At 37.6% G+C, this 24126-nt stretch overlaps 1 long non-coding RNA gene across 3 annotated transcripts; it reads right to left on the bottom strand.

The window, feature by feature from the left end:
• Nucleotides 1–346: 346 nt before the first annotated feature.
• Nucleotides 347–23186, bottom strand: LOC125486196. 3 transcript variants are annotated; one of them, XR_007264886.1, is made up of 5 exons: nt 22912–23186; nt 22390–22483; nt 21687–21754; nt 20652–20842; nt 347–454 (listed from the first exon to the last, which is right to left on the bottom strand). It is a non-coding gene; the product is annotated as an uncharacterized LOC125486196 (long non-coding RNA). The 3 variants fall into 3 exon arrangements; XR_007264887.1 differs by lacking the exon at nt 347–454 and adding an exon at nt 1262–4048; XR_007264885.1 differs by lacking the exon at nt 347–454 and having other exon boundaries at nt 20108–20842.
• Between the last annotated feature and the right edge of the window lie 940 nt (nt 23187–24126).

Consider the following 24126-nt stretch of genomic DNA (forward strand, 5'->3'; position numbering starts at 1 on the left):
ATTCTTGCAGAACTTAAATTAATAGAAGTATTCTTCATCAAAATTGTTATTTTACTGTAACTTAGGCTTCTCATATGGAGTGTGATCTCACATCGATATGGTCATCAGGTCAGACTTTTACTGTTATTTAGAAAAGACAGAAGAATGCAATGCAACTTGGTTACAATATAAAACCAAACAAAATCTATTATGTATCTTTAGCATACATTATCTGTGTTTAGCTTTGGGTTCATCAGCCGATATTCCCATTTGATACATGCCAATTACATTAACCAGTGCAAACCGATCTAGTAAAAAAAGTTTAAATTATTTAATCAACAACCCACTACAATTTTTTTTTAAAAAAGTTCCTTTATTGATCTGATACAGAGATCATGAAGTTAAACAGGTATAATAAATCAGGCTCAGGCTCAAGCTCCGGAAGTAGGTGATATCCTCCTGAGGCATCTTTAACCTACAAAAGAGTAACATTAGGATGTTTTGTGGTCAGAGGACAACTTTCATTCCACAAAGAAAAAAAATCCATGTATATTTTAAAATAGTTGACAGCAAATGTAAACTGATAAACAACTTCAGTTTACTGTAGCTGAAGTCAATTACTAGTGCAGAACTATTGGCTCATCCAGTAGTTAAGTTTTTAAATTCAGAAACAATTAATTTCCAAGTGTACATCTTTATAGATTCAAGATGCTACTGTATAAGAGCTGCAAATTGTAACAGGAAGATCAAGGTATCATCAGCGAAAGCCAATACAAAAAAGGACTATAGAGAGGGAAAGCTTAGTGATGTTGAGATTAATCTGTGACTTGAAGGGCTTCTTTTGGCAGAGGAAAAAGGGTAATACCAAAGCAGAAACAACAAAAAAAAACAGAAGTTGCTGGGAAAGCTCAGCACAGATGCTCAGCAGCATCTGTGAACGTTAACTCTGATTTGTTTCGGGTCTGGTGATCCTTCCTCAGATGCTGCCAAACCTGCTGAGATTTTCCGGGAACTTCTGTTTTTGTTCCCAATTTACAGCATCTGTAAAAACTGAAAGAACTGCAGATGCTGTAAATCAGGAACAAAAACAAAGTTGCTGGAAAAGCTCAGCAGGTCTGGCAGCATCCGTGAAGGGGAAAACAGCATTAACGTTTTGGGTCCGGTGACCCTTCCTCAGAAGGACTCTGAGGAAGGGTCACCGGACCCGATACATTAACGATGATGTTTTCCCCTTCACGGATGCTGCCAGACCTGCTGAGCTTTTCCAGCAACTTTGTTTTTGTTACAGCATCTGTAGTTCTTTTGGATTTTATTTACTAAAGCAAAGCAATTCATCGTTTAATATCTTTAAGTTAGGCTTCCTAATCAGTTTCTAAAACTGATTAGGAAGCCTATCAACTCATCCATCCACATCCAATCACATCAGGAAGTCTACTCAAGTGTTTCCAAACATCTTACATATTACCAGATTGCAAAATAAATAACTCAACAAGAGTTCAAAATTTAAGTATTTATACCATCAATATTTTGTCTTGTTTTTCAAAGCTTCTGTGACGTTATTTACTTGTTAAAAAGAAATCATGCTCAGTGCTAGTGTGATATTTGGCACCTCAGTACAAACAGCATGAAGAACATCTTATTAACACTGCAGTATGCAATTCCATTTATGGCACACAAGGCAACATACAATCTCAGTATGAAAATAACTATTTATTATAGTAAACTAGTTCATGGTCAGAAATTTAAACAAACAGTACCTATTTCAGATCTTAAAACAGCCTTGAGTATACATTGTGTATACATTGTATACACAATGCGGAGTCAAACATACACTGCCAGTCATGGCAATTTTTAAAAAAAAAAAGATACTCCATGCATTAATGTCAGCAGCAATATTGGTTTGCCAAGGAGACAGCAACGACTGCATCTAGAAAAAAAACAAATTTACTGATAGCCTAACAGCCTAAGAAGAACTGCTGCAGACTTCAAGCAACATAGAAATATGTTTCAAAACTGAGATGTGAGCCAAGTGGAGTATTGTTTCTTCTTCCAACATCACATTCAAAGCTCCTCCCCCATTCATTAGATCTCTGCCTCTACTGGTGTTTAGTAGTCCAATCTTCCATTTCTCTTCACTAGCTTGACAGTAAGCCAAGATCCAATATCATATGCAACTGTGATCCATCCATTAAGATATTAAATTGGTTCTCATGTTTTTTTTTGGACAAGCTTGAATTTTTTAGAAAAATGCATTGGGAAAGGTCCAGAAATATAAAATAATGGTGAAGCATTTTGTATGAATAGAGTAACTACTGAAAAACCAACTTTTGCTCAAACCAAAACCATACCATTTTAAAAGGATTCACTCATTAATAGACATTAACTTCAATTCTACGTTAGATCCTTTTCTTTAATCTTCAATGACTACAAAATTTGAAATATTCAGGATAAATTTTTGCAACTCAGACAATTCAAACACTATGACCAGCAAGGCACATTCACATTTTAAAAACACACTATGCTAATAATATCAGGGACAGGTTCAAGCCAATACTTATGGATTGGTTCAGTCATTGTCTATACATGGCCATGATAAGTTGTCACAATCAAATTTCATCTAATCTTGAATTAGTTTCAATAACAGCACAGATCTCAGATCAAGGTCTGTCTATTCAGAACAGGAAATTATGCTTCTTTACAGGAACCAAATGAAACAATTTCAAAATGGTAGGGAAAAAACACATGAAGTGATGTTGGCTGTTGACTTTTAAAAACAATACAAGTGATATCGGCTATTTAGAAGATCTGCAGTTTTAAAACAAAACAAAGACGCCTCTATTACTCTCAACATAAAAGGAAAACTGATTATTAGTAAGTTGTGTCTTTAAGGAGTTCCTTGGTTTAACACAATTAGCTTAGTTTCCAAAATTGTTAATCTACTTTATGGCTAATTACAGGTTATTCTGTTGTACTGTCCCACTTAAATCATAGTGTCTGCCCTCAGCCAGGTGTAAAATCTTTGTAATTTGAGAAATATTGATATCAAAATTAGACAAAGCAACATTCATTTTCAGTGATATCACCGAGTATTTTATTCACATGTATAGACACAATAAATTAAATGGCTAGATGCGTAATTAAGTGTTGAGTATTGAATGGCCCTAAAGCCATAGACAATAATGAATTATCTAACTTAAAAACGATCACTTCAAAAAAAAAGTATTATTTACAAGCATCATTTCCTGGCATCCATTTGCTTTGCATAGTTCGTCTTCACAAACACTTGTTAGCTACTGACAGTTGTCTTTGACTTCTCATACAAAAGTGATAGCTCTATGGAGGGTCACAGTGGCTTTCAATGCTACATAGGGAGTCATTTAATAAAAAATGTCAGAAAGCCACAGCAAAAGACATATTTGGTCTCTGTACAAAGAATTTAAAATGGCAGATTGGAGGCAGACTCAGATTCTGAGGAGACAGTAGTAAAGTCAATAGATACTGTAGTGCAACAAGTGCCAGAGAAGGCTTATGGGATTGTAGTTCTAGTTTGTTTTATGCTGTGACAGCACAGGGTAATCTATTATTAGGAGTACATTGTTTAATTTTAATTTTAAAAATCACAAATTAGATTATTCAATTAAAATCACTGGCAGTTTACAACTTAAAACCACATTCAAATAGTCATGCAGCACATAAGGAAATTATTCTATTATTCCGTTGCTTTAAATTGAATTCTATAACAGCATTTTGTTAAAGAAAAGTACATTAAAGCTCTTTCAATCTCTGTACTCAATATGGATAAATGAAAAAATACATGCATCAGGACTGTTTTCTGATGCTAATCATTTGTATGTAAGCAGTTTCTGCATCATCACTTAAACTCCCTTACACATTTTTATATCATACACTGTAGAAACTTCTACTTGAAATAACCTTAAACACTGCAAGCCATTTATTCATCAGTTTAGAGTAATTATGGCCTGAACTATAGTAACGTACCTTGCTAATGACACCAAATAGTGCAGCATCAGTTCTTATGCTTCTTGTGCGTGAATCACAGAAAGTAGGTCTGCAGGTACAACAAGTAATTAGGAAGGCAAATGGAATTTTGTCCTTCATTGCTAAAGGGATCAAGATTAAAAAGTAGAGAGGTTATGTTGCAGCTGTACAAAGGTGCTGGTGAGGCCACACCTGGAGTACTATGTGCAGTTTTGGTCTCCTTACTTGAGAAAGGATGTACTGGTACTGGAGGGGGTGCAAAGGAGGTTCACTAGGTTGATCCCAGAGTTGAGGGGGTCGGCTTATGAGGAGAGACTGAGTAGATTGGGATTATATTCATTGGAATTCAGAAGATTGAGGGGGGGATCTTACAGAAAGATAAAACTATGAAGGGAATAGATAAGATAGAAGTACAGAGGATGTTTCCACTGGCAGGTGAAGCTAGGACAAGAGGGCATAGCCTCAAGATTAGAGGGAGCAGATTTAGGACTGAACGGAGAAGGAACTTAACAACAACCCTCTGGGCGAATCTATGGAATTCCTTGCCCAGTGAAGTAGTTGACGCTACTTCAGTAAATGTTAAGATAAAGTAGATTTTTTTTGAACAATAAAGGAATTAAGGGATACGGTGAGAACGCAGGTAAGTGGATCTCCGAGTCCACGAAAAGATCAGCCACGATCTTATTGAATGGCAGAGCAGGCTCGAAGTGCCGGACGGCCTACTCCTGCTCCTAGTTCTTATTGCATACTGGTTTGTGTTGTGTTGTTATGAAGCCTGTGGCACAGTCTATTCTGCACTCTGCAAGAATAGCTCTCCTTATCCCTTCTGGCTGTCTGTTGCCTGTAATGATTTCTTGTTATTAGCAACTGTGGTCTGACTCTAGTTAAGAGTCTGCAAATATTTTTTTTACTCCATTGTACACACATTGTTCTGTACAGGTACATATATTACTAGTGTAGACTATTCCACCATTTTGTCAGTCTCTAACATATGACTGATATCACTACTACTGATATACGTCCAGTTATCACATCCATTATTATATTACATTTCTCCTGCCTCCTCCCAAGTTTCTTTTGCATTAACATTTAATTATTTAAACAATTTACATTACCACTATTTCTAAAGTCCAAACTTCACAGGTTGAATCAATAGTATTTGTGTTTGTGCTAGTCTCGTCATTACCGTGGCTTCTAACCATCACCACATCTTGCAGATTGATACCAATATAGTTCTTTTCTCAACATCAAGTTTTGGGTGATTTTCATTTGTTCTTGCTGCCCCAAATTTAAAACATTTCTATTCCTTCTGAACAAGTACATAACTGTTCTGCCCATTTGAGGGCTGTGCCTTCAAGCTTCCAAAAAAAAAGTGAGTATTTTCTCTTTGCCTGGAATTATACCAAACTTTGTTTTCTCTCTATCAATTAAACTTTATTCTACTTTCTTTTGGTCTCATGTCATATTTGGTCTGAAGGCCATTACAGAGGGAAATCTGGGATAATAAAGCACTTACTCATCTGACAAAATGAGTTTCTATTATCTGCTGAAACGCTGAGTGAGAGTCATACAGCATGGAAACAGACCCTTCGGTGCAACCGGTCCACGCCAACAATGTTTCCAAACTAAACTAATCCCACCTGCCTGTGCCTGGCCCATACCACTTCAAAACCTCAATTAACACAAGTATCCTGTGAAGCACTTAAATACATGATTTCCAACACAGCACATACAAATTACATCTTTATCACGCCTTCCTACAAAGAAATGAAAAAAGGCTATCTACTCTTGACAAAGCATGCACAATAAGACTGCCCTTGCAATTATGAATTATGTTAAATAATACAGTTGCACTATTAGACCTCAAGTTTAGTCATCTTTGGGATTTTTACCTTTTAAAGAGATTGTGACAGAAACACTAAGACTTGATGTGTATATCAGAATTGGATATGTTAATATGTTGATATTGGATATGTTTATTTCAAAAGAGTCAAGATCCCAAGACCAAATGCAGAGTCACATTCTTGGACAGACAAACGTTTCTGTTGACAAGCAATTTCTTGGAAAAGTAACTGAGTGGCCAATTGATTTGAGAAAGAACAGTATCTATACCAATATCACTGGCATCAACATCTAGTTTGGAGAGCTTCAGTTAATTCAGTGCTGCTAAAAATCGGTTGGTCGACAGCACAACTTTCAAGTGATCAAAAAGCACTTGGATGTTATTCTGTCCATTCAAATCTGTTGCCTTTAACTAACTTGTTAGAAAGCAAAAATGCTGAAATATGAAATGATTATATTGACATTAGTAAATTTTGCAGAATTTTGCATTTTGTCTTCATTCTGGAGGAGTCTAAGACAGCCCTTATTTTGCTTCCCCAGGTACTTCTTGGACTTGTCCCACAGCGGGATCCAAAAAAGCCATTTTTGCTAACAGTATATTTGCTTTTAATCATGGATTTGAACAAACTGACCAACCGATCAGTTTTCTCAAAAGGTTCTTCTCAGCTTTGGCTGAACATGAGTTGTCAATACAATCACCATGACTGCATAACTGGTTAATCAAAGATGGCAGTGTATTTTTCATTCCAAAGCAAGAGACATTTATATTGAAACAAATAAATATCAGATTTTTAACTCCAAATGGGCTTTCAGTTAGTGGAACTCTGTTTTTTTTAAAAAAGTCATCTTTGTAAGAAATGGTATTTGTCCAATCATCTCAATACAGTCTTCCAATCATGGAATTAGAAAGGAATCTGCCTACATAGTGCATTGACCTTGCGATAACCATGGTATGGAGGTAGTATATTAGCACAAATGGAGGATTAGCTAATGAATAGAAGACAGAGGGTTGGGATAAGATTGACATTTTCAGGATGTAACTAGAGATATGCCACAGGAACCAGTGATGGAGTCATAATTATCTACAATAATATTAATAAACTTGAATGAAGAAAGAGAATGTTCCAAAGCCAAGTTTGCAGATGGCAAAAATAAGTGGGAAGGTGATTGGGGAGAAAAAGCATCTTGTAGACAGATAGTGACAGATTAAGCAAGTGGGCAAAAAAAAAAAAAAAAAAAAACTTGGCAGATAGAATGTGGGAAAGTGAGAGTTAATGCAATTTGGAAGTAAGAACAGCTAGATATTATTTAAATTGAGAAAGATTGCAAAAAAAAGTTGTGGTACAGAAGAATAGGGGCTCATGTGGTACAGTAGTAGTATTCCTACTTCTGAACCAGGAAGCTTGGGCTCATGTTCCATCTGCTCCAGCAGTGTATAACAATATCCGAACATATCGATTAGCAAATGTCTGGAACAAATGAATTGTGAATCTTCATCCATTAATCACAAAAAGCTAGCATCCAAGTTCAGCAGATAATAGGGAAGGGAAGTGGAATACTGGCCTTTATCTCAAAGCAAATGGTGTATAAAAGTTGAAGATTTTGCTAAAACTGTACAAGGCACTAAATCAGCCAGTTGGGAATACTAGAGAATTTTGGGATCTTTATGCAAAGGTATATTAGCATTGGTGGCATGCTATAGAAGCTTCCCTCAGCTGATACCAGCTACAGAAGCACCATTTTACGAAAAGGTATGAGTACAGGCCCAATCTACTCAAAGAACATGGAAGAATGAGAAGCAATCTTCACACAAACCAGAATCTTAGGGGACTTGACAGGGAAGGTGTGGAAAGGTTGTTTTCCTTTGTAGGAGAGAGTTTAGGACTAGACAGCATAATCTCAGAAGTGTGGCAGTGGCTCAGTGATTAACACTGCTGCCTAACAGCACTAGGGATCCAGGTTAGATTCCAGCTTTGAGTGACTGTGTGGATTTCTGCCAAGTACTCCAGTTCCCTCCCAAAATCCAAAATGTGCAGGTTGGATGGGTTGGCTGTGGTAAATGCAAGATTACAGGGATAGGGTAAGGGAGCTAGGTATGTGGGGGATGCTGGGAGTCACTGCATGACTGAATGGGCCAAAGGGCCTCTTTTCACACTAAGGATTCTAAGTAACACATTGAAGACAGGTGTGGAGAAATGTCTTCTGAGGGCAGTGAATCTGTGGACTTCTTTACCACAGAGGGCTGTTGAGGGTATATTGTTTAGTATATTCAGCAAGAGAGTGTAATTCAATCAATCAACAGTTGTGGGGAAAAATACAGGAAAGTGGCATTAAGGATTATTGGATCAACCTTGATTTCATTCAATGAGCATGCAGATGTTATGGTCTGGATAACCTACTTTTGCTCCTACACTGAACTTTATTTTTTCCCCTCTGGGGAATCATTAGAAACACTGCCCTAATTTTGCAACAGAACTTCTAGCTTTGGCCTTTTCATCAACTATTTTTCATATTTTGTTGAGCACTTTTTATTGGCTTTTTGGCCAACACTCACCTTCTGCTTTAAGGTTCAGAGAGAAACTTAGGTTGGATGTGTAGACTAAGTTTTGGTTTATAATATTTTCTTTAATCAATTTAAGGAACGCTGTCACCTCACTTGTATATCATGGGTGAAGAGGATTGAATTTTGTAGACTCATTAGGGGCAGGCCCAATGTCAAACAGAAGTGAGGGAATTCCTTCATCCCAATTATTAGGATGTCTTGGACAGCACAAGTCATGGTAATTATAATTTGATGCCCTCTTTTGTTGCTCCAAGAGGTTGCGAATGGTAAGCTGAAGACTTATTTTTGAATATAGTTTGGGAATAAATTAAGACAAAATTTGAATCTCAAAATTGGATTGCATTTCTTCGGTAACCCATACCTTATTTTTCTACTATTTTCAAGATAACTGGTCCTGGAAATCATTGAAATATCAAAATTGTTCAATGACAAATTGATTTGAGCCAGCCAGGTAATTCCCCAAAGCATAGTCAATTCATTCATGGGCATTTATTACACTAGTAATTACAAATTTCCCATTCACCAAATCACAACCCCCCATTAACACAACCAATTAATATTTTAATTGGCCTATCAGCCAGAATAAACAACCGACTTACTCCAATTTCTCTCAGCATCTTTAAAATGGTTTATCTCCTTCACTGGGAGAATAAAAGAAATACCTCTCCCTTTGAAATAAAATATCCAGAGCCTTCCTGATGTGCCCTTTGAGGTTTCTTAGGTGTTCATATTACTAATTGTTCTCTTATTTAACTTCCAGCAACTGGCTTTAGTAGATTCAATCCCCTAACAGGGGAGGCACATTATTTTCTTCAAACTGTTTTTGGGTTTGAGCATTTTCTTTGGTATTCTTCTTTTGGCTCTCAAAAACAAATACCTTTTCTATCCCTAGATTTTCTATTGCTTCAATTTCATTGTTGATTCCCACATGACCATCCCTCTGCATACAACTGTCTGTACAGGATATCCGTTTCTGCCAGAACAACCACTTCAGATTGAGGCTCATCCAAATTAGTTTAAAGTTTACTGGAATACTTTCATAATCAGGATTTCACTCATCCAGGTTTACTTCATTTAACTTCAGTGACTGAAACCATCGATCACAGCTGTATTTTTCCTCATTCTACAAATAATTTTTTTATAGATCTAAATTTTAATTGATAAAGCTTTAAACACAAACTCAGCTTTTAGTATGCCCTTTTAACAGTTTCATTGTCTTTGGGATTGTTCTTCAGACAACCTGGAGTTCACATTCAAAACTGTGCCTGTTAAAAGGACCAATACTAAGGTCCAAAGACTTTGACCTTTTCAAACGAGGCAAAATATCTACCCACTGTATTCTCTAATTTTAGGTAAAAACAAGCTTCTAGTTAATTCAAATCCCTCAAATGAATCAGAATCACGCTGAGCCACTACCACTTCTTCCTTTATTCTAAAACTTTTCTTGCTTGAAAAGCAAACTCCCTCTGAAAATCAAAGATTAAAACTTCAAATTTTCATTCCTCCTTTTCTTCTGAATCAATTATTCCCCCAGTTCTAACTGATTCGATTAATGACAAGTTATTTTTAGGTTTCCCTGCTAATTTTAAAATGCTGGGTAATCACTTACAGCATCTCAATCATTAAGGTCTTACTTTTATTCCTATCTTAACATTTACCTGCCAACTCATTCATTTTAAATGAAGAATTTCAAACAATCCACTGTTTCCAACTCCTAAATTTTACTAACGTTCAAAGCTGCTTTGAAAGTGCAACCAATGTAACGTACATCAATGAATACTCTCATTTCATGTCCAGTACTTTCATGCATAGGGTTCCTTTGAGAGAGACACAGATCCCTCGTATTCAATGTAATTGTCCCCATTTTGTATTGACCCCAGCTGACTGTAACGTTGGCAAAGTCAGTTCCCAGACTGGCTTTTTGGCAGAATAGGTTGCAAGTTCAATTTTTGCAGTTACTGGGTTTTACAACACAAACACCAATTTATTCAAGAGAAAAAAGTCAAAGTGTTTAGTGCTGTTTTGAAAAATCTAAACCAAATTAAGGTTTCAATCCACTTCCTAGCAATATCCTTTACAAGGATAGAGTCATAGACCCTTACAGCATGGAAACAGACCCTTCAGCCAATTCATCCATGCTGACCAGATATCCTATTTGCCAGCATTTGGCCCATATCCCCCTAAACCCTTCCTATTCATATACCCACCCAGATGCCTTTTAAATGTTCTAATTGTACCAGCCTCCACCACTTCTTCTGGCAACTCATTCTATACACATACCACCTGTGTGAAAAAGTTGCCCCTTAGGTCCCATTTAAATCTTTCCCCTCTCAGCTTAAACCTATGCCATCTAGTTTTAGGCTTCCCACCCTGGGGAAAAAGGCCTTGGCTATTCATCCTATCCACGCCCCTCATGATTTTATAAACCTCTAAGGTCACCCCTCAGCCTCCGACACTCCAAGGAATATAGCCCCAGCCTATTCAGCCTATCCCTATAGCTCAAACCTTGGCAACATCCTTGTAAGCCTTTTCTGAACCCTTTCAAATTTCACAGCATCCTTCCTATAGCAGGGAGTAGAACTGCACACAGTATTTCAAAAGTGGCCTAATCAATGTCCTGTACAGCTGCAACATGACCTCCCAACTCCTATGCTCAATGCACTGACCAATAAAGGCAAGCATACCAAACACCTTCACGATCCTATCTACATGTGACTCCACTTTCAAAGGAACTATGAACTTGCACTCTCCAGGTCCTTACTATTAAACGTACAAGTCCTGCCCGGATTTGCCTTTCCAAAATGCAGCACCTAATATTTATCTAAATTAAACTCCATCCACCACTCCTCACCCCTTTGGCCCATCTGATCAAGAGCCTGTTGTACTCTTAGATAACCTTCTTCACTGTCCGCTACACCTCTAATTTTGGTATCATCTGCAAACTTACTAACCATACCTTTTATGTTCACATCCAAATCAGTTACATAAAAGACAAAGCAGTGGACTCAGCGCCAATCCGTGTGGCACACTGTTGGTCACAGGTGTCCCAGTCTGAAAAGCAACCTTCCACCACCACCACCACCACCACCCTGTATCCAAATTCCTAGTTCTCCTGGCATTCCACGTGATCTAAACTTGCTAACCAGTCTACCATGAGGAACCGCAAACACCTTACTCAAGTCCACACAGATCACATCCACTGCTGTGCCCTCAAGCATCTCATACCTCTTAAAGAAAACAACTCATGAGATTGTTTGCCGTGCATGAAGCCATGCCTATCCCTGATCAGTCCTTGCCTTTTCAATTACATGCAAGTCCTGTCCCTCAGGATTCCCTCCAACTTACCCACCACTGATATCAGGCTCACTAGTCTATAGTTCCCTGGATTTTCCTTGCCATCTTTCTTAAATAGTGACACATTAGTCAACCTCCAGTCTCCCAGCACCTCATTTCTGGTTATCGATGCCGAAATATTAGTATCAGCAGGCCCAGCAATTGCTTTCCTAGCTTCACACAGTTTAGGGTACACTTGATCAGGTTGCAGGGATTTATCCACCTGTTTTAAGACATCTAATACCACCTCCTCTGTAACATGGACATTTTTCAATATGTCACTATTTATTTCTCCACCTTCTCTATCTTCCATATCCCTCTCCACAAAGGGATCAAACTCAATTATTCTTCATCTGTCCCATTTCTGACAGAAATGACTTTCCAGCTTTACTGCTGCTTTCTAGTTCTGCTGGCATGATCCTCTGAGAACTTTAAAGCTTCTGGACAAATTCTCACAGCTAGTAGACTTTACCAACTTAAAAAAAAAAATCACACTGCTAGGTTGACTTCTGAACTGAACTCAGATTCTGATTCAAAGTCAAAACCAATTTTGTGGCCCATGGTCTGTTTTCTCTGACTACCAAATTGATCATCAATAATAGTACTCTCCTAGATACATAATTTAAGAAAAAAGTGATTAAGTTTGTATTCCACTGCTCCAAATGATTTAATCTCAATGTTACCTTCATAGAACAGAAGGCATATCTGCCTCTAAAATCAGAGGCGATATTATATTATCTTTACGATAGCACTAACTGCTTGCTAGTGTCTCAACTCTTCCTTAAACTGTAAAAAACTGATCTCGTCAGTGTCCAGCAACCAATCATGATCAAAGTCATCTTTCCAAGCCCATCCCAAATAAGATGGATTTTCTGGCTGCCAACAGCTGACATAATTCAGCAAGTGCAATTCAGAAGTTCAATTTTGGGATGAAATACGCATTGAATAGGTTTAGGCTGGATTAGAAATTTGTACAGCTCTCGTCCACCACCCGTCTCACGAAGCTGTTGTCAGTATGTAGGAATACATTAAGCTGATGATTCTACGCCTTGGCATGCAAGCCCAATTATGTTTGGAGTAGCTTTGTTCATAATTCACCAGTCACCTCTTTGCAGGCCTTCAGAATTTTTGAACAGCAGCAGAAAGGGCAGTTACTGCTGAATTGGTGTTGATGCCACGAGGCACTTTCAGTGCAGCTCACTTAGCAGAATCTTCCTTTTTAAGAAAAAGAAAGTTGTCTTATGCTGATTTTTCCCTTGTGGATTTCACTGTATGGCACCAATTAATAATTAAGTTGGAGTCTTTACTGCAGCCACAATGTTTTTTAATTGCCACAAGGCTTGCACTTTGGGGTTCTGTCCCACGCATTGGAGAGGTTTTTTTTCCCCAAGAAAAACAAAAGCCAAAGAATGTAAAGTCCAAAAGGTGGTTAATCAAATAGATTTACTTTCTGATTGTACTTCAATGTTATCATTAAGTGATAAGCTAGTCTTCAATTATTTGCAAAACACCACAACTATGTTTTACTTTAATAGAAAATCACTAGTCTACCATCTTTAATCAATTCAATAGCTTCATCATTGTAAACTTAGAACAATCATATTCTTGATTAGTTTTAGATTGCTTCCCTGGAATTTAAAAAATACACTACTAACTGACAGTATTCATATCGACTCGAAGATGGAACAAATTTTTGCTATAAAAATCATTTAAAAATTCATATTTGCTGAAGTAGCAACAAGAAAATTGACTTCTTTAGAGTATAAAACCAAACTGAACATAGCCAAAACAACTCCATGGAATAGGCTAAAATTACCCACATACAAATCATTAGAATTCTCTTGCTCAGCTTTTCATTTCCTCTCGGAAAGAGTTTCACTGGTGCCAGTGAAGTGTGCTGATATCATTCTTAGTATCTTTGTTTAAATTCTAATTGGAGAGAAATAATATACAAGACAATAATTATTCATGAAACCAAAAGCAGATAAATAACCGTAAGGTCAGGAAATTGAGATCCCTGTATTAACAGTTTGTCAATTCAATGCAGCAAGACCAAAAAGAGGAAACAGTTACAAATATAAACAGCATTAATATTAAAAGCTGTATCTAGATATATACTTAATATACAGATTTGCCTCAAATTGCTTTTGTCTTATTTCAGGTTTATATTAGCTACTAAACATTGGTTAAAAACAACATAAGCCTACAAACTAACGAGATAAGTTTATCTGCAACAGCACTGCAAAAATAGGCAACCACAATTTGACAGCTTATTTCACACTCCGTCAAATGTATTTTCCCCATCAGTGCCAATGGAAGAGAAATACCAGTCAGGCAAAGTGAAAATCGTATCCATATGGAGAAAATAGAACAAAACAATTAGATGAATAGATATTATTCTGTTGTCAGGACTATAAAGTGCAATATGCAAATTAAGTAACAAAGTTAAAAGGAATATAGCGGGCAATTCCAACTACCAATATTAATTAGGCAGAATAGTTGGTTTAAAAAAAGGGTATGGAAATGGAATTCTTAAGGTATAGAGGACTCCTTTGTTTACCCAATATGTAAAAGCCAACTAAGGAATGATTTGCTATTTGATTGAATCAGAGAGGTTTAAGACGAGTAAAACATATGGAAACAGCTAGGCAATGGTGACCACCACAAATTGTTTTAACATAATATAGTAGTACACAAGTATTAAGAATGCCAAGATAATATAATCAAGCAAAGCGGATTTTGACAGGCCGAGTATAGAACTCAGGAAAACAAAATGAGCAAAACTAAAATCAGCACAGCTGTGTACAAAAACAATGCAGAACACTTTAAAATGGTGCTGCACTTGAAAAGAACAAACTAATCACCAGTCCATGAATAAATAGACATATAGAAACAATTAAGGGTAAGGAGAGAGGCAAAATTAAATAATGATCAGTGTCCAAGTGCTTGGCAAGAGGGAATACAAACAACACAATTAAGGCAGCAATGGACAACTAAGTTATCAGGAAAATTTTAAAAACAGGTAGAACATTTTACAGACAGAGACAAAAGAAGCCAAAGTGGGAATAGAACCATTGAGGGACGTGGTAATACCGTAGGTAACAAGATTGAAAAGCAGATACATTTAATAATTATTTAACTTTGCTTACTTAGCAGTGGGATACAACAGTTAGACGTAACATTGAGTGTTATGCCAAATAATGAGCTAACTGCAGAGATTAAAAAGTTAAATAAAAGTCCAAGACAAAAGCTTCTGCTCCAAATCAATGATATACACTTTTTTAAAAAGTGTATAAGAGGCAATACAAACATTTGAGATTTTTTTGAAAGAAGTGTAGTGCAAAAAGAACTGGTGCATTAAATATAGGACTTGGGTGAGAAAAGAAGGTGTACAGAGCATGCCCAAGGAATTTTAGACAAGAGAGGTTAACTGATAGAAGAACAACTAAAAATATGGCCAGATTCTTGCAATTTGGTCAGAACCCTATTTCAGACCCAGACCGACAAAACACCGCCCACTTACTTTTCCAAGATTTTTCAATCCTGGCATCCAACGTAGGATCCATTAGTCAATCCAGCAAACCATGCAAGCAGCAGAGTGGATCATTGCAACAGCCATATCAAATTTTAGTGGCTCTATAGTCTAGTAAGTAAAAATGCTTCATGCTCCAAAGCTAATTTGGCAAGGATGGAGTGTAAAGTGCAAGAGGTTTAGGGTGGGCAGGACTTGAGTGATTGGGAGTCAGTTGTATTGGTAGCCAGAAGTTCACAAGAATCCCTAGTGTGGAAGCAGGCCATTCGGCCTATCAAATCAGCACCGACCCTCGGGAGAACACACACGCGCACGCACGTGCTGTGACGCAGCAGTGCTAACCACCGAGCCACCATGCCACTTGAATTAAAGCAAGGTTTAATCAAAATTTGGGACTTAGAGGTCTGTGCTACTTTCACAGTACACCCAATCTGACTATCCAGAGATTAGATATCCTTGACCATTTATGAATAATCAACAAATTTCAAAAAACAGGGAAATCCTTGCCTGACCAAACTTATTTGAATTTGAGAACAAAAGCAGCGGACAGCAATAATGCAGACACAATTTATCAGTATTTTGAAACTGTTTCAATTAACACCCCATTTCAGTCTAATTAAAACCAGAAAATGCAGATTCAGGGATTAAGTGGCAGAGTGGCGTGCTATTTAGCTTCAAATAAAAAACTAAGATTGGCAGAGTAAAAAGGTAGTTATTAACTTGGAAGCAGCTGGTATTGTTACATTTTCATTGAACTAGTACGCAAACACTAGGCCATTGCTCTTAGCAGATGGGTTCAAACTCCACAATGGCAGTGATTGGAATTTAAATACAATTTATTAATTTTTAATATAAAGCTGGTCTTAGTAATGGTAACCACAGCAACTACTATTGATTGGTGTTAGAAACCATTCTGATTCACTGATATCCTTCAGGGAGAATCTACCATCCTTATCTAAACTGGCCTACACAACTCCAGGCAGAAAGTAATATGTGACTCAACTGCCTTCTGAAATGACCCTGCATGCCAGTTTGAGCGCAATTAGGGATGGACAACAAATGCTAGCTTCATCAGCTATGCCCACATCCTATGAAAGGATAGATTTACAGGAAGACAATAACAAACTTGCAGAATGGGCAAATTGGCAAATGAAATCATAACTTTGACAGGGATGATAAGGAGGTCATTTTTCAGACTGGAAGGTGAAAGCTCAGATGAGATAAAGAATCTCTCAAGTGCAAGCTTACTAATCACTAAAAGATGTACCACTGGCTTTGCACAGCCAAAGCAAAAAAAGCAAACTTATCACAAAACATTTCTAATGGAATAAGATTGAAACAAGAGGTTATGCTAAAGCTATAAAATCAAACCTTGGTATACCACATTTGAACATGGTACAGCTATAAAGATATTATTTAAAAGTAACTAAAAGCAATAGAACAGGTGGAGAAAATTTACAAGTATTACCAGATTTTTTTTTTCTTAATGCAGATGAGCTAATTGAAATAGTGAGAAAAGCTTGATACCCAGACACAAAAGCAGTGAGCATGTGGAATGCAGTACCACCAGGAGCCACTGAACCAAAAACAGTATTGGCACATTTAGGGAAAGCTATACAAATATGATGGAGAAGGGAATAGAGGAGACATCAACTGCATGGTTTTCAATTCCTGCATCAGTTGAGGTCATCAGGTCCCATCTTTTCAACTCCCTTTGTTTAAACCACAAGTCATCTCACTGATGATAGCACAGCATTATGGTCCTCTGGGACAATGGTGACTTTTATTCCCATATTTTCAAAGATGGGAAGAGGTCTGGATAGGTCATAGATGTCAACATGGACTGGTTGGGTTGAATGACTCATTTCTACCTTGTACATTCCATGCAATCCTATGCAAGTCAAGCTACTGTCCAATTACACTTCCATTCAAGTGGAATTTACTGCAACATTTCTATCAAGAACAACCTTTTGTACTAAATTTGTTAATTAGATCTTGATATCTTGCAGGTTTACATATCTCATGGCACTTTCTGCTACACATTTTAGTTACCATCTACATTCAATTAGTGGTGCATTCTTAAAGATGGCATTTCAGTAGTTCTATTCAGCAATGCATATTTATGTCAGATATAGTTAGTTTTATTAAGAAAACTCATTTCAGTTATCAATACACAGTTGAGTCAAACTACCAAATGGCACAAAATATAGAGTCTTGCATCATACCAGTTTCAAACAAAACATTAGTGCTTTTTATAAAAAGTAGTAAATGCAGTTTGCAATTTAAAAATTCAGAACTGTATTTCAGTTTGATTTTTTCAAAATCCCTTAAAAGGTCTTTCAGATTCATCAACCACAAGCCATTAATGTACTTGCTGCAGAAGAAGCTTTCCAGGTCAACACTGAAAATAGCATAGCTATTAGATTTGACTGTTGGCTCAAATTCAGATTTAGGTTCTGAATTATCAGGGTGTGACTGAAGTGAGCCATAAACCAGAGATCAATTGTTTTTTCTACAGATTCCTTTTAAACAAAAATGCAGTCTAGGTCATATGGCAAGTTAAATCAAAGACAATATTGGAATAGAAATCTCTGTCCATCCAAAATGCTGAGATACTAAATTTGAACAGGGTATTAAAATAACAAAAGAATTCAGTCACCAAATTGCCATATAATCAAACCATAATTATTTCAATTACTACAAAGAATGGTAATGTCTTTGATAACTGTGACCATATTCATGTGACTTTGGTACAAAGGATTTATTTGGATTTGTGTGTACAACCTTTTGCTACATGATTTTCACTTTCCATAACAGGCTTTCTGGACTTTGGGAAAAAGAAAACTTAAAAATGGATTACAAAATTGCAAGATCAAATTGATGACATGCTTCAAACTCAGTAGCTACCAATTTATTAAACTAAGTCTACTAGCAATTTGTTATTGGACTTGTTAGGTCAGAATTGTGTCATTAGTAGCTTGTCAACATTTCTATAGCAAGTTTCTTTTAACATTTTAAATACTTTTAAGCCTATTCATGCACCTTTCTGTAGTCACCCTATTGGTTTTCCAGTCAGTTCCCTCTGGAAACGTTTGTTTTTCTGAAAACATTTTGCTGTCCAGCATACAGAAGCAATTAATTTGAAACCCATTTGACCATTTATGTAGGTTACAAATGCAAGGCTTTAAAATGATTAGGATTGTCTTTATTATAAAAGTGGATAAGTGAAGGGATCGTGTGACACATTCTGAATTGTGCTATAAGCACCCAGGCTTGCTGTCAAAGATTAAAAGTAGAGTCTGGGTTGTTTGAGGAAAGAAGCACCTAGCTGCTTATGCTGGTAAACAATGTCCAAAGTATCTATGCTGACAGTGGTCAGATTGCTAGTCTCCAAAGTCTTAAAGTGGTGTTAGGAATGTAGGGTTTTGTAAACTGTTGGTGTTGAAAATGTTTATTAGTTGCAGGATAGAATGTAAATGAAAGATTGAAGGAGGACTAATTAGCATTTTCAGTTAATTAGAATCAGAACCCTTACAGTGCAGAAAAAAGCTCTTCGCCCATCAAATCTGCACTGACCCCACAAACAGCATCCCACCCAGACCTAACACTGTCCTATTTTGTAACGACATTTACCATGGCCAACCCACCTAGCCTGCACATTCCTGTACACTATGGGCAATTTAGCACAGCCAAGCCACCTAACGGTGCAATTTTGGACTATGGGTGGAAACCTGAGCACTCAGCTGAAACATACAGACACCAGGGGAACGTGCAAATTCCACAGTCACCCAAGGCTGGAATCAAAACAGGTCCCCAGCACCGAGGCAGCAGTGCTAACCACTCAGCCACTGTGCCACACCCATTGCAATTCATGTGGCTATGGAGTTCAGTTTGGAGTGGGGGAAAAAGTGTCCACAAGAAGCCATTGTAGACTCGAGTTAGGAAGAGCACAAGGCAGTGAGTCTCCAAGATTCACCATGCGTGAATGTAGGTTAATTTGCCCTAAGAGACTAGGCTTAGAGAATTTAAACCAGCCTGGAAGATTTGCCTAAAGGGAGGAATCACCAGGATAAACCCAACTACAAAAGTTAGTTCAGAAACTAATTTATCTGATAGAAAAGGTTAGAAAAAGTGAAACGTATATTTAGGAGCTAATCACTTTTCACTGGTATTCTGGGAGAATAGATTACTTAAAAAAGGTACAACATATTATAAAATGAACAAGGAAATTTTAGCTATTTAGAGTACAAGTTGTCTGGAAAGAAAGTGTGTAGTCAGTGTTTTTAGCTGGTTTGCTCCACAAAAAGTCTCCAAACTTAAAAGCTCTCGGGCAATTTATTAAGTTGGTCACTGGAAATTTGGAATTATTGTTGAAAGTTACAGGTCTGAGTGTATTGAAACAGATGATTGCACTAAGATTTACTTTTAAGATTCTTTGTTGTACGATAAGGTTTCTAAAAAAAGGAAGAGGTTGTCTAACCAAAAAACCTTTCCATTTAAAATGGCAACCTTCAAGCAACTTGAATTTTTGATAAATTTCAAAATTTGTAAACTGCATCAAGCCTTCGGACATCTCTTCTTTGACCCAGAGAGAGTTGTTGCCCGATTACACTTTTATCAAGCAACTTGGGACATTTCCCCAATGATAACAAGGCAGTACATAAATAGTTATTTCTCCAAGGAGAGAAAAAAAACAGTTGCATAGATTAGTTGGATACAGGACTGCTTGTCTACAGCAGCAGAGATTTATTCCTTAAAAACTATAATGGCTTCATCAAAATGAAGTGGCTGCAAGAGGATTGGTTTTTCTGGCCACAAAACCACAGATCTAATAAAAAGGAAAAATACTGATGTGGGAATATGAATGATGATATTTTTGTTTCTAAGTGATTATAAAGAACCAGTCATAAGCTGCAAAATGAGCTAGCCATTTTGAACATTTGAAAAAAACTCAAAACAAGCTACATACAAAGCCAAAGATGTTTTTTTAAATTGTATTTGTTTCTTTAATACAGCTCAAGTTTTAACATGATAAGCTGGGAGGTACATGTCAGTGCAAAGGAATTTGACTAATGAAGTATTTAGAATGCCCTACAAAATTCGTATGGTTCCAGTTTACGCAGTAAAGTAAAAGTAGGTAATTATTTTGATTATCACTTTCTAACAAAGTAGTGTAGCAAAAAAAAAATCTTTCCATTCCCTGGAAGTCTTACAAAATGCAGACATTAAGCACACTATCTTATGTTGCAAAAAGAATTCTAAAGTAAAGAGCCCCACCCAGACAAGTTATAAATGTGCATTTATACAACAATCAAAAGTTATACAACTGAGCATTAAGCCAATTGGAGCATGCTGTATTATAAAGCATGTTTCTTCCAGACCAAGTAATCAAGGTTTACTCACACAAGACTAGAACAGTTAAGTCCCTTCTGGCCCACAAAGCCACACATTCACATCCTCTTCAGTGTCCCGTTGCAAATAGCCAACCTCAACAGTTCTTCAACTGGCAGCTTTAGCTGCTTGACACTGACATAAAACTAGCCAGTGAAGAACGGCTGTCGGATAGCCAGAGTAATTTATGGAATTCAATCCTCCTACAAAAAAAAAACAAACTTGTTTATCTCCCTGGTAAAGTTGCACAGTATTGAGCATCTTATGGACTTACTGTAGAAGCTAGAATCACTTAAAAACAAGTTCACTTTATTGACTTTATAAAGTGAGGTATGACAATAGTTTCAATTATTTTAAAATTTCATGATTGTGTACAAAATATTTCCATTGCTCAATACAGTTTTCAAAAAGAAAAACAATTCTCTTAATATGGAATTAAATGTAGTTATTTTAAAAAGGTCACACCCTCCTAACATAGGCTTAACAGAAGAGAACCCAGGAGGTACTGTAGCTATGGAAACTGGATCAGCCTGTCTTCTAGTAGTGTGGGTTACTCTGTCAACTTATGATGCTGTGAATTCTTGAGATGCCTCTTGCATATGGCATAAATTCCAATCAGTCTGCCAGCCCCATTTGTCTGAACTGTGATAAAAAAATTTCAGTACCTCCCTTCACCTTGGCTTTAATGCATGATTCAGCAATAGGCCAATTTTAAAGGAGGCTTTCATTCAGTGACTTAACAGGAAACAGTTTTGGGTGGGGTGGGGAGGAGAGAGGAAGGAGACACAATCCGAGATCCCTGCGAAGTATTTGAAAACTCATTATACATAAAACATTATCGATAAAGCAAGTGTGGACAGATCCAAAACCCATTTAGTAAAATTATATTTAAAATGTATAATGTTATTGTAATTGAAACAATTATTTCGACAGATCTAGTGTTTAATTACAGGTTCGGATAGTATAGAATGGCCATTGGAAAGGTACAAGATTAATCGTTCAGTAGCACCTGAAGATTAAGTTGTTCTGATAACCTCCAATATATACCTAATATTTTGCTCTTAAACTGTTCCTTCCAGTTCATATTTAGTCAGTCCTCGTGAGAATCCCAGAATCTGCCAAAATATAAATTCCCAGTACGTTCATTTTTGACATACAAGATTCGCAGTAAAAACGTACACACCCCACGTCTCGGGAGAAAATCGTTTAAACTCAAAACACAGCAATGGTTAATTACAGCATTAAGAGCACCCCATACTTTGGGAGCCCGGTAAGAAATATGAATCAACTAGTTCCAGATAAATGTCCAAGGTTTATAACAAATCGTATTACTCATCTCACTTTTCATCGCCCCGCAGAAATTCTGTTCACCCGCTTACTCAGTTCCGGGCAATTCACGGTTCCCAAAGCACGAATAAAACAATTATCCGGAGACTTTGGAGCACTTTCATCGCACGGGGGCTAAGCTATTGAAGTTCTCATATTTAAAAAAAAAGTGGGGGGGGGGGGAAGAAAGAAAGGCCATTTTAACAAACGCAAGAGCAATGACACTGGAGCTAGACTGCTCCCTGCAGTTCCAAACTAAGGGCAGTAACTCAACTGCAGTGTTGCGTAAGCATGAATAAAGATAAATGCAAACAACCAAACTCGCGAAAAAAATTTAAGAGAGGGAACAAATTTATAAGCTGCCTACCGGCTACAAAAATATTAGTACAATATTCTCGGGGAATCATTTCCCTAATTTACTCACATTTATTTGGGTCAATTAAATATGCACCATATGGAAACAAAGATTTATCCAGAAATTCTGTGTCAGGCGAGGTGGAGGCCAAGTGTTCACTTCCCTAAATCAATTTAAATTAAAAAAAAAGTCAATGTTAAAATAAATCTTTATTCCTCCCAGATTGTATTCTGCTGCACTTCTAGAACTTTCTTGACCTTTACCTATTTTCAATACATTTAAAGATCTTTAAAAAAAAAGACAGGCCGTTGCTTTTCCTTGACGCAGAATAAGCTTCGTTACCTAACAAGAGAACATTACAAACGCCCACCAAAAAAAAAAAAGACTTTGAAACAAAATCTCACTTAAACAAAGACAGCAAATCTTTCTTCGGGGTCGGGGGGGGAAGAAAAAGAGTTAAGACGTTTAAGAATTGAACTTTTTTTAAAAATGACATGAAATCAATTTTCAGTCTTTTTCTTCGCACTTAAAAGAGGGATCCTAGACAACTCCCAAGCTTTTTTTTAAAGAAAACTTCAGGAACTTGCGCACATTCACATCACCACCCTCCAGGCTGCAGAAGTGTGAACGAACTCCCCATGAAAGTCTCTGTCCCAGCGGTGCCTCATTCCTCTCAGTAACCGGTGATTCGTCAATGACAAGTCGGCGCCCATCACCCTCTTTACCGGAGCTCGGAGCTTTCCTCCTTGGCTAATTAGTCAGCCGGCGATGTCGCTGGTAGGAGACTCTATCCTTTTTTTGCCTCAATTATAACCAGTCCACCCTCACTGCACCAGTAATCAGACTGACTGATGGAGTGAGACACCGACCAGCTCCCCACTTAACTTCACTTGACAGTTACCACCGTCACGACGCTTTCGGATCTGATTGACAAGCGCTCTCACCAATCCCTGAACGGGAAATTGGTAGAGGGGCGCGGCTCCTGCTGCAGTTTACCCAATCAAGATGAAGCAAATAGACTCGGCAGCGCCTCGATTTTTTTCCAGCCGCCGCGCGAGGGGTGGAATTAAAACCGTTTTGGACGTGGTACGGGTGGGCGTGGTCTGTAACGCAACATGATTGACAACCACGTAAGCCAATCGATTGCAGCTGTTGTGCCGGTGGCATTCCAAGCGGTACGTCAGTGAGGCGAACCGCCCAATGTGAACGCGTAGCCGGTGCCCGCCTCTATATCGCCCGAGAGGTGGTGCGCGCTGCTTTGTGGGATTTGTCGTTCTTGCATCGACGGTTTAACGGTTACAGAGCACGTCACGCATGACCAAACTACACATCCCAGAATATATTGCGTCTGCATGACTTAGCATTTTATGAATGGCGATTTAAGGTTTGACGGCTAATTCGCTGGAACTGATTAAAATGGGAGCATATGGAAGAATGTTCAGGATAGTTTTACCATGAAAGGTTGGGTTATTGCTGTATCTTGAACGTCATTATTGGCACCCATCGTATTACAGTATATACCTTTGTACGCTTGTTTTAAAGCTTAACCGAACAGGAATAAAAATTTCCAATTATGAAAACAAGAAATTCTACTTTATCTGACTATAACCTTTTAAAATAAGATGTATAAATCGGAACGGCAAAGTGACACAATGACTGGCAGCTCCTGTAGCCACTCAACATGACGGCTTGTGCCTAAAGGACCTATCGACGATTGGAGGAGGCGGGGCCTGGGCGGTTTCAATGACTCATCAGAATGGTTTGCGTCAGCAGTGCCCGCCCCCTCCAGCTGAGCGCCGCGAACCC

The sequence above is a fragment of the Rhincodon typus genome, chromosome 26 (genome assembly GCF_021869965.1).
Source record: "Rhincodon typus isolate 14 chromosome 26, sRhiTyp1.1, whole genome shotgun sequence".
NCBI lineage: Eukaryota > Metazoa > Chordata > Chondrichthyes > Orectolobiformes > Rhincodontidae > Rhincodon > Rhincodon typus.